We start from the raw sequence: 16,817 nt of genomic DNA on the forward strand, positions 1-16,817 counted from the left end.
GGCGCCCATTTTCCTTTTGGGCAGAGTTCCCCGTAGAGCTATGGGAGGCTTCGCTTTCCGTCGCCATGTTAAGTTCAGGCAACGGCTTCAGAGGTCAGCGGCCGTCTATTCCCGGGGTCACTTGAGATCGAGGCCAAACTTGACTCCCCCGACCCGAGAGCCGGGCTAGGGAGGCTGGAGCACGTACCACCCGAGTCCCTGAGAGGTTCGGTTGAGAGTCAGGTGTTTCCCTAACTGGGGCTTTCACAGCCAGGTGCTAAATAGATGGAGTGGGGGAGGGGGACGTAAAAGCTATTCCCCTCCCCCTCCCCCTTATCTCCGCCGGCTTCTTAGGTTAGAGGTTTCAGCCCGGTCCGAGACACCTTTTTGCGGCCTCAGGGCTTTGCTCTCCGTCCTCCCGGGGCTGACGAAGCCCCTGGCGGTTAGACCTGGGGGCGGCTAGCCCTGTGAAGATCCCCTTTCCCTACCCCTACCCTAGCTGCGGGGGAGGGGGTGTCTGAGCCGCTGATTGAGCCTCCCGGAGGCTGGCGGGAAGGAGGGGAAGACCACCCGCGTTTCTGTCCTACCCAGGCTGGGGATAAGCCCTGTAGAAACACCAGCTTATCTGGTCTCCATAGCATCCCCGGGAGGTAAGTGCTGTTCCTACTATCGTCCTCTCTGCACCGCGGTGGAGGCAGGTGGGCAGGTTAGGTGACTGCTCCAGGGTCGCACAGCTAGCGAGGGCCCGAAGCTGGATGTGACCCCAGGTCTCCCGAGGCCGTGGCTGTGATCAGAGGAGGAGAAGGGCTGCCCCGGCGGTGGAGGCTCCCCTGCCTTACCTGCCACGACCTCTAGGGGAAGGCCCGGACGATCACACACTTGCAGTGTCTACACACGTGTTGTGATGGGGGGCGGGGCGGCCTCTGGAAGTGGTCTGAGGCTTTCTGGTACGGATGAAGCCTTGGCTTTTCTCCTTTCCGGGTAGGTGTTGGCATATGCCAGGGTGTGTGCCCACTGCACTCACGTCTTAGATCTGAGCCTGGCTTGTGGCACCCCTGCCTAGCCTCCGTCCAGCTGCTCCAGCTGCTCCAGCTGCCAGCTCCACCCGCCCCCCATTGTTTGCCTTAGGATAAGCAGAGGCTACTGAAGGATAAGACTGGGGGGGAGCCCGAGGCTGCACCGGAGCGGACTGTGTTCAGACGCACCTCCCTGCGGCCGTGTGTGCCAGCGCCTTCCCTGCCTAGGGGCGCTGTTTGTGTAGGTAGTGCAAGGATTCTGGCAATAAAAGGGCTAACTAATTTCATTGATTTTCTAGAAAATCCTAATGTAGACAAAAATGGCATTTAATCTTCTACATTGTGCGCTGACTGTGCCCTAAGTGCAAAAGGAAAGAGTATCTGCACCCTTAAGGAAGAATTGTAATGTTGTTCAGTTTGGGGTTTTCTTGGCAAAGACACGGTAATGCTTGCCATTTCCTAATCCAGCCTGTTTTGCAGGTGGGGAAGCTGAGGCAAACAGGGGTAAGTGACTTGCCCAGGGTCGCACAGCTTGTGTCTGAAGCAAGATTTGAATTCAGAGCAATGAATCTTCCTGATTCCAGGCCTGGGACTCCATCCACTGTTCCACTTAGCTGCCCTTGAACAACAACCAAAATAATTAGGGGTGATCTCATAGGGAAGGCACAAAGATTAAAGAGGACCGGATAAGGCTTCTTGCAGATGGTGGAATTTTAGCCCAGACTTGAAGGAAGCCAGGGAAGCAGGGAAACACAGATGAGGAGAGAGACCGTTCTAGGCATGGGGGCAAAAATCATTGAAAATACACAGAGTTGGGAAGTGGAGAAACAGCCAGGAAGTCGTGTCACGTAATGACAGAGTAATGTGAAAGGGAGTAAGATGTAAGAAAAATGGAAAGATAGGAAGGGGCAGAGTTATGAAATACTTTGAAAGCCAAACAGATTTTGTACTTGATCCTGGGGGTAATGGGGAGCCACTGGGGTTTTATTGGAAGAGAGGGGTGGTGTGGTCAGACCTGTGCTTTAGGAAGTTCCATTTGACAGTTGAGTGGAGGATGAATTGGAGTGGAGAGAGATTTGAGGCAGGCAGATCCATGGTAGCAGTGTCAGAGGAGAGAAGGGGGCATATTCAATAGATATTATGAATGTGGAATGACAGGACCTGATCACTGATCAGATGTGAGGTGAGAGTGAGAAGTTGAGGATGATGGATACTGGGACTTGAGAGGATGGTATTAGCCTTGACAGATGTTGTGGTGTTCATCCTTTGTTGCCGAAGATCATGCCATCAGAGAAATGATGATATGACTTGCACTTGACTTTGTTTTGAGTGAGGGAGGACTGTGCAGGTCACCAGCCTCACTTCTCCTCCAGAGCCATCTGGATCCAGTGACCAGATATCCATCAGGATGACTGGAGATGACCCAGGATGCACTGGGAAGCTTTGACAGTAGTAGGGAAGTTAAGAAGAAGGCATATTTTCAGAGTAGATTGACACACCCCTTCCAGGAATAATGGCAGAGTTGTTTTCATGATTCTAGAACTTGAAGAGAGGGAAGAGGATACCTGCAGGGTTGAAGAATGCTGGCTAGCATTGAAAAGATGGATTGAAAGCTGAAATAGTGGGTCAGAAAAGACAGTTACTAATCAGGAACAGTGGGTGCTATAGGACAGAAGTTTTGGAGATAAAAAGGTCAAAACCACCTGGACAAGGCTGTTGATAATGACCACAGAATAGGGAATAGGTCTGTGTTACTGGACTTACATGGTAGTCCAGCCTGTGGTCTGGTGAAATTTCAGGGTGAAATCTCCAGGTTTTTTTGAACTTCTCATGTGTGACTCTAGGGTGTCACTAATCTTTCAGTGCCTCAGCTACCTCTGAGACCCTAAATTGCTGAATAATTGAAGATTTCCATTGGTGGAGTTTCCTTATTGGGGGTTTAATCTTCAAAAAAATCCAAAACTCATTTTTTGAGAACTAGAAATACTTAAGATATTTAAACTATAACTTATGGACAAAGATAAATAATTTAAACTTTATTAAATTTATCAAATGAAATTAGCTTCTTGGTATGTTTGTCATTGCTTTAATCATAACACTCAACTGTTCTCAGAATGCCAAATTTTTGTTAAACTGTCAGTATATTGTAATCTTAAAAAGTAATATTGACATTTTTTCATGTGAATTCTTTTGAGAATTCTTTTGTTGAAGTCTGTGGACTTGAAGCCCTGATTTTTCTCTGATTTCACTACTCATAGTCCCTGGGGGAAAATATATTGTATTTGATTTATATGTCACATCATGTTAGCACAGTAGTCCGTGTGCAGATCTTTTCTTTTTATAATGTGCAAAGGTTAACAGCACTCTTAGTACTTTGATTCAAATTGGATTCACAAGAAAAGACTGATTCACCAAATTTCCTTCCTCTAAGCACCTTGCTTTCCTTTGGGTGGGGTTTTCCTTCTGTGGCAAACAGTGATTGATCTTCTTTGGAAAGGAAATTAGCTGTATGAAACATTAGAAACTTGCCAAATGACTTTGAGTTTTCCATTCAGATGCTTCTTTTCCCCCTAGGATTTTTCTTAAGCATGTGTTTAAAATGGATTCATGAGATTGTACAGTTTGGATAGCTTAACTGGGAATTGAGTGGGTGGTCCAGGTCAATGTTTGTGATCCAGGAAAAATCACTAACTTCTGTTCCCCTACTCTATCCATTTTTCAATTGGGAAAATAAATATGAATATTATCATTATGTATTTCATTAGGGTATTGAGAAGCTCAGTGAGGAAACTTGTGCTTGAAGTAGAAAGGGAGGTACACTGAATAGAGCACTGGACTGGAATCAGGAAGTCTTGAATTCAAAACCAGCTACTTCATTACCTTGGGCAAGTCACCTCTGTTTGCCTATTTTTAACCTCATCTGTAAACCTGAGATAATGACACTTACCTTCCAGGGTTATTAAGAGAATAAAATGAGATAATATTTTTAAAGTGTTTTCAAACCATAAAGAGCTATATATATGCTATAAATACTGGCCATTATTATCATTGTTGTTAAAGTAGTTCTACAAATGTAATATGTGTTACTTAGGGATTTAACCTGTTTAGTTATAGTTTTGATTGTAGTGGCATCTTTTGGTTACTAAGTTTGGGGGCAGTTGTAGAAACTGCCTTGGTAAAAGCTATTAATTGTTATTACTCTTATGATAAAGGTCTCACTTAGAAAACATAATTGTTTAAGTCTTGTATAACAGGGTGAGAAGATGCACGGTTTATCCTAATTTTACCACATTTAGTTTCATGTTGCTTTTTAGAATATATACTTCACGTGCATCCAAAATTTCTTATTCAATACCGAAATTGTTTAGTGGCCAGAGCTTCTCATATACTGTATAGAGAAATCCTATGTTAGGACCTGTTCATGCTTAAATTTTACCTTTGGCATTTTCAGTTTTATGATGTAATATTTTACAAGTTAAGCACACTGTATTTTTTTAATGCGAATTTCATGTGCCATCTTTTTAGTAGAATATATCTCTTTACTTATATATACTTAATAATTTTAAAGTACTTTAAATATTGAAAATCTCCTTTATGTCTTGTTTTTTATAGCTGGAATGAAGTCATTTATATACGTTAAGAAGACCACTCATTAGTTAGTAAAATATAGTCTTGTAAAGCCAAGGGTATATCATTCCTTTAAAATAGGAAGAGGGGATAACTTAATTTTCATGCTATTATATATATATATACATGTTTTGAAAGTATAAACTTGAGCTGTAGAAAATGAGTACCTTGTTACTATAGTGTTTATAATTCATCCTTGCATAAATTAGAACTTGGTAATTATAAATGAAATATGAAACAACTTGCCAGTTTAATTGTGGGATAGTATTTTGGAATTTCGGTTGTTGTGTATATTTGTATTCCCAGCACAATGCTTGCCACATAATAGACAGTTAATAAGTAATTTAATAAATGAATGGAAAATCACTTATCAGATACTCCATGCCAGGTATTGTGCTAAGTGCTAAAAATACAGAAAACAAGCAAGCAAGACACCCGCTTCCTTAAGAAGTTTATATTCTAATGGGGAAGTACCATACTCTTAAAGGGTTCCAAAATGGGGCAGGCCCAGCTCAGCATCATGATTTGGTATTAGATGGTGTTTTGGTGCCAGACAAGAAAAGGTGTGAAAGTTCAAGTCTGAGGATCAGGGTCATAGGAACAGATTCTGAGTTGCAGAGAGAGGGAGAGGGAGGGAAGAGAAAAAGGATGGGAGTGGAGGGTAAGTTTTGAGCCAGAACTCTTCTGTGTAGGGAATTCCTAGGTCTCATTGTCTCATTCACCATGGCATTTATTAAGCATAGGTTAAGCATAGTTATATAACTAGGCATTATTAAGTACTAAGGATTCAAGTTCAACCAAATAGCATAGTCCTTGCCCTTAAGTAGCTTCTACTCTCATGGGAGGAAGACAACTGTACATAAGGGCGAGCTAGAGCCCATGGCAGCACAGTGGCCTGGCCCTAAGTAAAAACAGTGAACAACGGATCCCAGGGTCCCAGGGAAAGGGTAGAGGAAGACTCAGGGACTCTGGATAACTGGAAAGATACTGTACCCCACAACCAGAAATAGAGAAGAGGGAGGAAAGATACTAAGTCCTGTTTCAGATCCTGGGGTATCTGTATTTAGCTGAGCCCTTTCTAGCACAAGTTGGAACCTCTGAATTATATTCTTTGGTTTCAAGTAGTTTATATTTTCAAGATCTGCAAGGATCAGAATAGACCCTGAGGGATTACTCCAGGCTGTAGCAGGTCTTCAAGTTCTGACCACTTTGGCCACTACAGTACTGGGCATGCCCCTGAGTTTCTGAGTTGAAAAGATAGTTATGTGGGAAGTGAAATGTTATATTCATATGTTGGGAAGACTGAGTAGGCCACTTTGGCTACAGAGTGCTAGAGGAGGTGTGATATATGATCATTCTGGAAAGGCAAGCTGGAGTTTTAGTTGTGAAGAGTTTTAAAAGCCAAGCTATTTGTGTTTTGTCTATGGAACATTAGGAAGAAATTGAAACTTCTTGAACTGACCAGGCATATGGCCAGATCTGTGCTGGGCTGCTATGCAGAGAGAGGAGAGCTTGAATGCATAGAGGGCCAATAGGAGGCCATCACAATAATTCTGGGTTGAGGAGATAAGCACCTTAAGTCAAGTGGTTGGTTTGTGACTGGAGAAAATTAGAGGATATGAGAGGTGTAGAGGCAGACTCAATGAGACCTGGATATGGATGAGGAAAGTGAGGGAGGACGAAGAGTTGGGGATGACTCTGCTTATGATTTTGTGTGATTGCAAAATAAATGGTGGGGTCCTGAACAGAGATACTGAAGTTAGAAGGCCTCAGATTAGGAAAAAACCATGAATTGTTTGGATATTGTAAGTCTGAGATAACTGTGAACTATCCAGGTAAAGATGTCCAACAGGTCTTAGGTAAGATTAGCTCAGGAGAAAGATGAGTACTGATATAAAAATGTAGGAGTTTTCTATACAGAAAAATGGTCATCAGATAGAGGGAGGTAAGGTAGGGGAGGGTCAGACATCCTCACAGATGGCAGATAATCATGTCTAACAAAGGAAACTAAGCAAGATAGAGCAGAAAAGAACCAGGAGAAAGCAATGTCATCAAAACCTGGAGAGGGGAAAGGATCTGATAGGAAGGGGTGGTCAGCAGTGTCAAATGAGGGAGGGAAAGGAAAAGTGAATTTAATCCCAAGCATTGAACTATCACTGTTTTGCAAAAACATTAGTGCATCGCATTTAGTAATTTCTGTGACGTTAACTTCAGCCAGATTCAAATATCCAGCTTTTTTTAAGTCTTAGGAAAATAAATTGTTAACTTCAGTGGGGTTCAGACCTTGTAGCACAAAAACAAAGATAAAATTATGCTTTTACTGTACATTGTATTTTCTCACAGAATAATCTAGTAGGTCATTGACTTTTATTTTTTAAAGTTTATCTCTAATTTGTATTAAAATGGTATGGCAAGAACATGATAACATTTAACCCTGTTCTTTTTCATTTTCTCAATTTTATTTCTTAAGAGTTTCACAGTCATTTAATGTTTTCCCCATATTGTAATTAAGCTGATCTTAAGCATCTTTTTAACATTGGTAAGCCAAATTTCAAATCACAAAAAGTGAGATCATAAAGGTAGCTTAAAGAAAAGGTGGAAAGTTAGTTTCAGGATTTCTAATGTTGGTCTATTTAATAGGACTACTCCTGTTATGTTGTAAAGACTTGACTTCTTGGTGAAGATACAGTCTTTGTTGGTGATGCTTATAGAATTTTCAAAAAATTGCCCATTTGAAATGGAAGCTTTACTGAATAAACAGCTGTGGTAATAGGACTTGTTAACATTTGATGCCTCAAAGGCAACTCTCATGGGATGGACTTGCACCAGAATAATAAGCTTTTTTCTCTTTCATGAAAGTAATTTTGAGGACTTATAAAAGTGATGTTTAAAATTAAATTTTCCTCTTGTGAAATCTGTGAAACAAGTTAGAAAATCTTCATGAAGTTCTCAGTCTTAACATTTAATTAATACAGAGGATAATATCTATATGATGAAAATTTTTAAAAAATAAAAATTCAATTTTATCACTGATTTATATTCCATTAATTTCAATGTGATAGATACGTAGGTTTTACATGAAATACCCTTAGATGTTCTGTGTATATATATATTTTTAATCAAAATACTCTGAATTTTGATTACCCGAGTACTCAAATGTCCAAATGGATCCATGATCTTAGGGGTTCTGGAGTTTCCTTTCAGACCGTACCTTTCCATTTTTCACATCTTGTGAAACTCTTATCTCCGTCCTTCCATGAGTTTGCCACAAAGAGTACACCCAAGGATCTGGAGACCCTTCTTCCTTTCTCCTGACATTGTGAGACTACCAGTGGATTGGTCTGGTCTGGCTGTCCACTTGTTATTCCTCATATTGTGTATGGAACCAGCTCATCTTCTCTTTGCTTTGATGACACGTTTTACTTTTGTTTTTTGGAGTTCATTATTGTTTATATATTGTATCCTGCTCACTTACCACAGGGACAGAATTGCTTTTGAAAAATTGTAAAGCTTTTATACGGAAGCCAAGCTTCTTGTGAAAGTAACAGCTCATCTTTTTCCAAAACAAATTTTTATTGCTATATTTTGGTTTTTGAAATAAATTTTTATAGATTTATTTTACATCTGCAGAATTTTTCCCCATATCCATGCTTTCTCTACTCCACAGAGTTGTCCTATTGAGAGAAATTAATATTCTACTATTATATTAATTACTAATTATTAATTTGTAATCCATCCTTTCTATTTTTGTTGAGACCTCACTCCTGAAAAGGGCAGTCAGTTTCTGATGAGTCTAACTGAGTAAAGTAATCTTCTCTCAGCCCCAAAGCATCTACCTGGGCAGGGAACTTTACTTTTATTTTATTTTATTTTATTTTTACTCAAAATCCAGCCTCCATCTGGGAACATTTGTACTTGATCCCCTCCATTAGAGTTTAGGACAACTTAGCTTATGAAGAAGAAAACTAGCCAGAAAGGGCCGGAAGAAAATGGCTTTCCTTGCCTACATACCTTGAGGCCACTGAGTCTCATGATCAAGCCAGGTTTTCAGCAGGAGGAGTTGAAAACTTTTAGTCCACCTCTTCCTTAAATGTCCACCAATCAAGGTGAGTTTCACTTGTTGGGGGAGTTCTGTCGGAAAGTACACCTCTGATTTACAGTGATTCAGAGTCTCCCTTGGTGTCTTTGGTTACCTAGAGAAACCACTCATCATCAATTTATTGCTAATTAGCGAGCCTAATTAACAAACTATTAATTACCTGGAAACTCTGTGTGTGTGTGTGTGGGGGGATATCTATAAAAATAAAATTTTCTAAAGAAAAAGAAGAGGAAAAAAAATCACCCAAACTGATCAATATATCAAAAAAGTCTGAAAGTATACGTAATGTTCCAAACTTGTGGATATACCATCTCCCCAGAGCATTGGAATGGAGTGAGGGGTGACATATCTTTTCCTTGAGGATCATGTAATCTTTGTAATTTTGCAACATCCAGTTTTCATTGTTTTATTGTTCTTTTCATTTACATTATTACTATCATTGTGTATTTTGTTTTCTTGTCTCTGTCTACTTTACCCTTCATCAGTGCAGAGAAGTCTTTCCATGCTTCTGTTTTCTCCTATTTGTCATTTCTTACATCACAGTAATATTAAATTACATTGTTGTACCAAAATTTGTTTAGCCATTTCTGAGAGTGTGAATATCTGCTTTCTTATTAATTCTTTGCCACCGCAAAACATGTGGTAAATATTTTGGTGTGTATGGGGGCCTTCTTATCAGCGTTCTCTTTGGTGTATATCGTGAGTAGTGGACTCTCCGACTCAAAGATAATGGACATTTTATTTTATTTGCGTAACTGCAAAATCCTTTCAGAATTATATTGATTGACAATTCTGTCACAAATGCGCTAGTGGGCCTGTTATCTTCCCACAGCTAGTCCAGCGTAGACTATTCCTATCTTTTGTCATTTTTGCCAATTTTCTCAATGTGAGTTGAAACCTTAGGGTTATTTGGTCTTGCATTTCTGTTTTTTAGAGATTTGGAACATTCTTTTGTATGTCTGTTAATAGTTTGCAATTCTTCTTTTGAGAACTGTTTGTTCATATCCTTTGATGACTTATTAGGAAATTACTTTTGCTTGTGTGTGTATCTGTGTATGTGTGTGTGTGTCTGTGAATTGTCTATATATCTTCGGCACCAAATACCTGAGATATTCGTTATAAAGAATTTTTCTCATTTGAATTTCTCTTATTATGTTATTAATTTTCTTTCTGTAGATGTTTTTCAATTTCATGTAATCAATATTCTCCATTTTATCCTAGCCTTTAACCTTTGGCTAAGAATACTTCTACCCGTAGGTGTGAAAGCTATGTAATTTATTTCTCATAATTTTTTATCTTTAATATTCAGTTATCTTTAATATTTAGGTCCTGAATCCATTTTGAATTTATTGTGGAATAGAGTATGATGTGCTATCCTAAGTTTAATTTCTGCCAGACTGCTTTTCACTTTTCCCAGCAGTCATTTAGCCTTTAGGAAGTTTTTTTCTTAAGTAATTTATGTATTTGATTCATTGATCACTGAATTATTGATTTCCACGTCTCCCTTTTCTAATGTGTTCTGCTTCTCTAGTCTGATCTATCTCTCTTCATTTCAACCAATGCCAGATGGTTTTTATGGCTGTTGCTTTATACTATAGATTGTTCTTGACGTGTTCCTCTTCCTTCATCCTTGCCTTTTTTTTTTATCATTTCCCTTGATTTTCTAGAGCTTTTGTTTCTCCAAATGAATTTTATTACTTTATCAAGTTTTGTAAAGTATTCCTTTAAAGATTTGATATAGCATTAAAATTGTAAATCAACTTTGTTAGTATTATCACTTTCATCATTATTGATACTGCCCAACCATGAAGGAAGGAAGATAAGAAATAATCATTTATTAAGTGCTTACTATGTGCCAGGCACTTTGCTAAGTATTGGGAATACAAACACAAGCAATAAAAACCCCAAAGCAGCCAGTCCCTCCTCTCAAGAAATTTACATTCAAAAGGGAGAACGTAGCACCCAAAAATATCTGGAAAGTGTGGGAAAGGGGAAGGTACCTGGGGTGGGGCATCCAGGAACAGGATCTTTTAGGAAGTGAAGGCCAGCCTGCACCCCTTCACAAAATGGAGGCTCCATGAGGAACTCACCTGTGGAAAAGGGGAAGGGTCTTACAGAGGGATATTCCTGGTTGAAAAGGTCACAGGGGTGACTGGGTGTACTAGAGTGAGGAAGCTGTAGGTACTGAGGGAAGTTACAATTAAGACAACATAAGCATTACATATTCAGCTATTTTAAGTTCTTTATTTCTTTAAGGAGCACTTTATAATTGAATATGTACAAGTAATTTGTATGTTTTAGTAAATTGATGCCCAAATTTTTAATGCTTTTTATAGTTATTTCAATGGCATTTTCCATTCTACTGTTGTTGCTTATATTTTATTAATGTATAGAAATACTTTTGATTTTGTGGATTTATTTTATAGCCTGCAACGTTACTGAAGTTATTGCCTTGATTAGTATCTTTGCTAATTCCCTCAGATTTTCAAAATAAACCATGATATCATCGGTAGATAAGGAAAGTTTTATCTCCTCTTTGTCTATCTTTATGCCCTTAACTTCTGTCTCATCTCATTGCTATTGCAAGCATTTCCGGAATGGTATCAAATAATTGTGAAGATCCTTGCTTTACTCCAGTATTTACTGGTAAAACTTCCTGTATATTTCTATTGCACATGATGTTTGCTTTTGATTTAAGATAGACAATCTTTTTTTTTTTTTGACTTTAGATCATTTTTTTTAATTTTTTTATTTTTTTTATTATTTTTAATGGTTTACAATTGCTGCCATAAAATTAAGATTTTATCCTCCCCACACTTACCTCCCCACTACCCCCGTCCCCCCCCACGACCTTATACAATTCTGTATAGGTTCTATATATACATTCCTATTGAGTACATTTTCACTATAGTCATGTTATGTAGTCGAACTAAAATAAATGGAAGAAATCATATAACAAATCAAAACATGATACACAAAAACATGCATACACGCAAACATGATCTGCTACATTCTGCAAATGACTTCCATATTTCTTTCTCTGAGTGTGGAAGGCATTTTGCCTTAGAAATCCACCATTGGGATTTTTTTTTTTTAATAAGTTCTTGCATTATTACAAAATTCCAAGTCTACCAGAAAAAACTCTCGCACACTGTGGTCCTTGCTGTGCACAAAGTTCTCCTGGTTCTGCTCCTTTCACTCAGCATCAGATCATATAAGTCCTTCCAGGCCTCTCTGAAGTCTTCTTGTTCATCATTTCTTATGGCGCAATAGTACTCCATTACATTCATATACTATAGTTTATTCAGTCATTCCCCAATTGATGGGCATCCCCTTGATTTCCAGTTTTGGGCCACCACAAAGAGTGCTGCTATAAATATTTTTGTACATGTGGGACCCTTTCCCATTTTTATGATCTCTTGGGGATATAGTCCTAGTAGTGATATTGCTAGGTCAAAGGGTATGCACATTTTTGTAGCCCTTTGGGCATAGTTCCAAAATGCTCTCCAGAATGGTTGGATGAGCTCACAGCTCCACCAACAATGAATTAGTGTTCTAACTCTCCCACATCCTCTGCAGCATTTATCATTTTCTTGTTCTGTCATGTTTGCCAATCTTATAGGTGTGATGTGGTACCTCAGAGTTATTTTGATTTGCATCTCTCTAATCAATAGTGATTTAGAGCATTTTTTCATATTATTATAGATAGCTTTAATTTCTTCCTCTGAAAATTGCCTGTTCATATCCTTTGACCATTTATCAATTGGGGAATGACTTGTATGATTATACATTTGGGTCAGTTCTCTATATATTCTAGAAATGAGGCCTTTATCCCCGAGCTTAGCCGTAAAAATTCTTTCCTAATTTACTACATCCCTCCAGATTTTGGTTGTACTGGGTTTGGTTGTGCAAAAACTTCTCAGTTTAATGTAATCAAAATTATCCATTTTGCATTTCATAATGCTTTCTACCTCTTCTTTAGTAAAAATTCTTCCCTTCTCCATAAATCTGATAAATACACTATTCCTTGCTTCTCCAGTTTATTCATTGTTGGGGGTGTAAGCTCAGTTCCATGTGGACAGTCTCGGGAAGGTAAAAGTGAGGACTTCTAAACCTTAGAATTCTCATGAGGCCCCCCAGGGAACAGCAGGGAATTGAGGTGTGAGACCGGGCTATCTCGTGCATTTCCGCCTCTTCCCATGGGAAAAGTGCTGGGAGAGAGCATCCCCGCCCTCGAGATTGGCCCGGGTCTGAGCACACCTATTGTTGTCTAACAGGCACGTTATTCAGGTGCAAACTATGCGGCTGGAGAGCTTAAGTAGGGCCAGGAAAGCCTGAAGGTGCTCTTATGGCTGAGGGGCCCTTAGAGGACAGAAGGCCCCTCTTCCTTCTCTCCTCTCTTTGCTCTTCCCTCTCCCCTCTTTCCCCACTTCCACTTCTGCTTCCATTCTCTTACTGTAAGATCTTTGCATCCTTGGGAGATTTCTCTCTCCTAAGGAAGAATTCCCCCTGCACATGTAACCAAGACCCTGAATAAAGCCTAACCCTTGTTCGACTCTGGAAAGTCTCTTCTCTCATATGTTTATCCGGTTTGGCCAGCCGAAGACCTGCGATAGGTAAGGTAAGACTCGGGTAGCTCTCAGGCCTCTAGGCCTGGCAATTCATGGTATCAGTCTTTATACCTAAATCATGTACCCATTTGGACTTTATTCTTGTGTACGGTGTCAGGCATGGGTCTATGCCTAATTTCCGCCACACTGTTATCCAGTTTTCCCAGCAATTTTTGTCAAACAGTGAGTTCTTATCCCAGAAGCTGGGGTCCTTGGGTTTATCAAACAGGAGGTTGCTATATTCCTTGCCTATTGTGTCTTGAGTGCCAAGTCTATTCCACTTGTCTACCTCTCTGTTTCTTAGCCAATACCAAGTGGTTTTGATAATTGCTGCTTTATAGTACAATTTGAGGTCTGGTAGCACTAGGCCACCTTCCCAAGCATTTCTTTTCATTAGTCCTTTTGATATTCTGGACCTTTTGTTCTTCCAAATGAATTTTGACATTATTTTATCCAGCTCTAGAAAGTAATTATCTGATAGTTTAATTGGTATGGCACTAAATAAGTAAATTAATTTAGGTAGAATTGTCATTTTTATTATATTAGCATGGCCTACCCATGAGCAACTGATGTTTTTCCACTTACTTAAATCCAACTTTATTTGTGCAAAAAGTGTCTTCTAATTGTGTTCATATAATCCCTGGGTTTGTTTTGGCAGGTAAACTCCTAAGTATTTTATAGTTTCTACCCCAACTTTAAATGGGATTTCTCTTTCTATCTCTTGCTGTTGGACTTTGTTGCTAATATATAGGAATGCAGAAGATTTGTGTGGGTTTATTTTGTAACCTGCAACTTTGCTAAAGTTGTTTATTATTTCAAGCAGTTTTTTACTTGAATCTCTGGGATTCTCTAAGTAAATCATCATATCATCTGCAAAGAGTGATAACTTAGTTTCTTCTTTGGCTATTCTTATTCCTTGAATATCTTTACCTTGTCTAATTGCTACAGCTAACATTTCTAGTACCATATTGAATAATAGAGGTGATAATGGACATCCTTGTTTCACCCCTGATCTTATTGGGAATGCATCTAGCTTATCCCCATTGCATATAATGCTTGCTGAAGGTTTTAGATAGATACTGCTTATTATTTTATGGAAAGTTCCCTTTATTCCTATGTTCTCCAGTGTTTTTAATAGGAATGGGTGTTGTATTTTCTCAAAAGCTTTTTCTGCATCTATTGAGATAATCATGTGGTATTTGTTAGCTTTGTTGTTGATGTGATCGATAATGCTAATAGTTTTCCTAATATTGAACCAGCCCTGCATTCCTGGTATGAATCCTACCTGATCATAATGTATTAATCTCATGATAAGATGCTGTATCCCTTTTGCTAAAATCTTATTTAAAATTTTTGCATTTATGTTCATTAGGGAAATTGGTCTATAATTTTCTTTCTCTGTTTTGTCTCTTCCTGGTTTGGGTATCAAAACCATATTTGTATCATAGAAAGAATTTGGGAGGACTCCTTCTTCCCCAATTTTCAAAAATAGTCTATATGGTATTGGAATTAACTGTTCTTTAAATGTTTGAAAGAATTCACTTGTGAATCCATCTGGCCCTGCAGATTTTTTCCTAGGGAGTTCATTGATGGCTTGTTCAATTTCTTTTTCTGAGATGGGGTTGGTTAAGTATTCAACTTCCTCTTCTGTTAATTTGGGCAATTTGTATTTTTTAAAATATTCATCCATCTCGTTTAGATTATTGAATTTGTGGGCATAAAGTTGGGCAAAGTAGTTTCTAATTATTGTTTTAATTTCCTCCTCATTGGAGGTGAGTTCACCTCTTTCATTTTTAATATTAGTAATTTGATTTTCTTCTTTCTTTTTTTTAATCAGATTGACCAAAGGTTTATCAATTTTATTAGTTTTTTCATAAAACCAACTATTGGCTTTATTTATTAATTCAATAGTTTCTTAATTTCAATTTTATTAATCTCTCCTTTGGTTTTCAGTATTTCTAATTTGGTATTTACTTGGGGATTTTCAATTTGTTCTTTTTCTAGCTTTTTCAACTGCAAGCCCAAGTCATTGATCTCCTCTTTCGCTATTTTATTTATGTAGGCATTCAAAGATATAAAACTTCCCCTAAGAACTGCTTTTGCAGTATTCCATAAGATTTGGTATGTTGTCTCATTGTTGTCATTCTCTTGAATGAAATTGTTAATTGTTTCTATGATTTCTTCTTTAACCCATTCCTTCTTTAGGATTAGATCATTTAATTTCCAATTAATTTTTGGTTTATCTTTCCATGGCCTTTTATTATATGCAATTTTTATTGCATTATGATCTGAGAAGGATGCATTGATTATCTCTACCTTTCTGCACTGCATTGTGAGATTTTTATGTCCTAGTACATGGTCAATTTTTGTAAATGTTCCATGTACTGCTGAAAAAAGATATATTTCTTTCTATTCCCATTCAATTTTCTCCAAAGATCTATCATATCTACCTTATCCAGAGTTTTATTTACCTCCTTAACCTCTTTCTTGTTTATTTTGAGGTTAGATTTATCGAGTTCAGAGAGGGGGAGGTTGAGGTCCCCCACTAGTATAGTTTTGCTGTCAATTTCTTCCTTCAACTCCCCCAACCTCTCCTCTAAGAATCTGGATGCTATCCTACTTGGAGCATACATGTTTAGTAATGATATTGCTTCATTGTCTATGGTGCCTTTTAGCAGGATATAGTTTCCATCCTTATCCCTTTTGATTAGATCTATTTCTGCTTTTGCTTTGTCTGAGATTAGGATTGCTACTCCTGCCTTTCTTACATGAGCTGAAGCACGATATATTCTGCTCCATCCTTTGACCTTTATCCTATGTGTATCTCCCCATTTCAGATGTGTTTCTTGTAAGCAGCATATTGTTGGATTATGGCTTTTAATCCATTCTGCTATCCATCTCCGTTTTATGGGAGAATTCATTCCATTCACATTCACAGTTATGATTACAATCTGTGTATTTCCCTCCATCCTCTTTCCCACCATTCGTGCTTTTAGCTCTCCCGTCTCCCTTCCCCTCCTCAATAGTATTCACTTTTCACCCCCTCCTCCTGCAGCCTTCCCCTCCTTCTTATAGCTCCCCTCCCTTTTACTCCCCTTTACTCTTGTTGCTTCTTCCCTCCCTTTTAGCCTCCCTCCCCTTTCTTCCCCCTTCCCCTCCTACTACCTATAGAGCTAGTTAGGATTATCTACTTAAGTTTATTGTTCCCTCCTTTAAACAAATCAGATGAGAGTACCTCTCAAACAATGCTCATCTCCCTCCCCTCCTTCCCTCTACTATAATTTTGTACTTCTTCCTGTGATGTAATTTGCCATTTCCTGCTTCCTCCTCTTCACACCTCCTATTACAATCCCTTCTCATACTTAAATCATATTTTTGATATGACATCATTTACTTTATACCCTTTCCCTCTATGTATATCCCTTTTATCATAATAGCTGCACAATTCTCAAGATTAACAGGTATCATCTTCCCTTATAGGGAGGT

The 16,817-nt window shown here is 38.6% G+C and overlaps 1 protein-coding gene across 14 annotated transcripts in view; it reads left to right on the plus strand.

Annotated features, from left to right (window-relative positions):
• The window catches only part of SLX4IP (SLX4 interacting protein), a 250,977-nt gene continuing 234,160 nt past the window's right edge, over positions 1 to 16,817 (plus strand). For 7 of the 14 annotated variants that reach the window (XR_011972535.1, XR_011972532.1, XR_011972534.1 and 4 more), the window contains exon 1: positions 1 to 629. The gene's annotated coding sequence lies outside the window, so the exon portion shown is untranslated. The remainder of the gene's footprint in view (positions 630 to 16,817) is intronic. The other 7 variants (XR_011972539.1, XR_011972537.1, XR_011972536.1 and 4 more) reach the window with 5 other exon arrangements.

This window comes from Notamacropus eugenii, chromosome 1 (genome assembly GCF_028372415.1).
Source record: "Notamacropus eugenii isolate mMacEug1 chromosome 1, mMacEug1.pri_v2, whole genome shotgun sequence".
NCBI classification, from domain to species: domain Eukaryota; kingdom Metazoa; phylum Chordata; class Mammalia; order Diprotodontia; family Macropodidae; genus Notamacropus; species Notamacropus eugenii.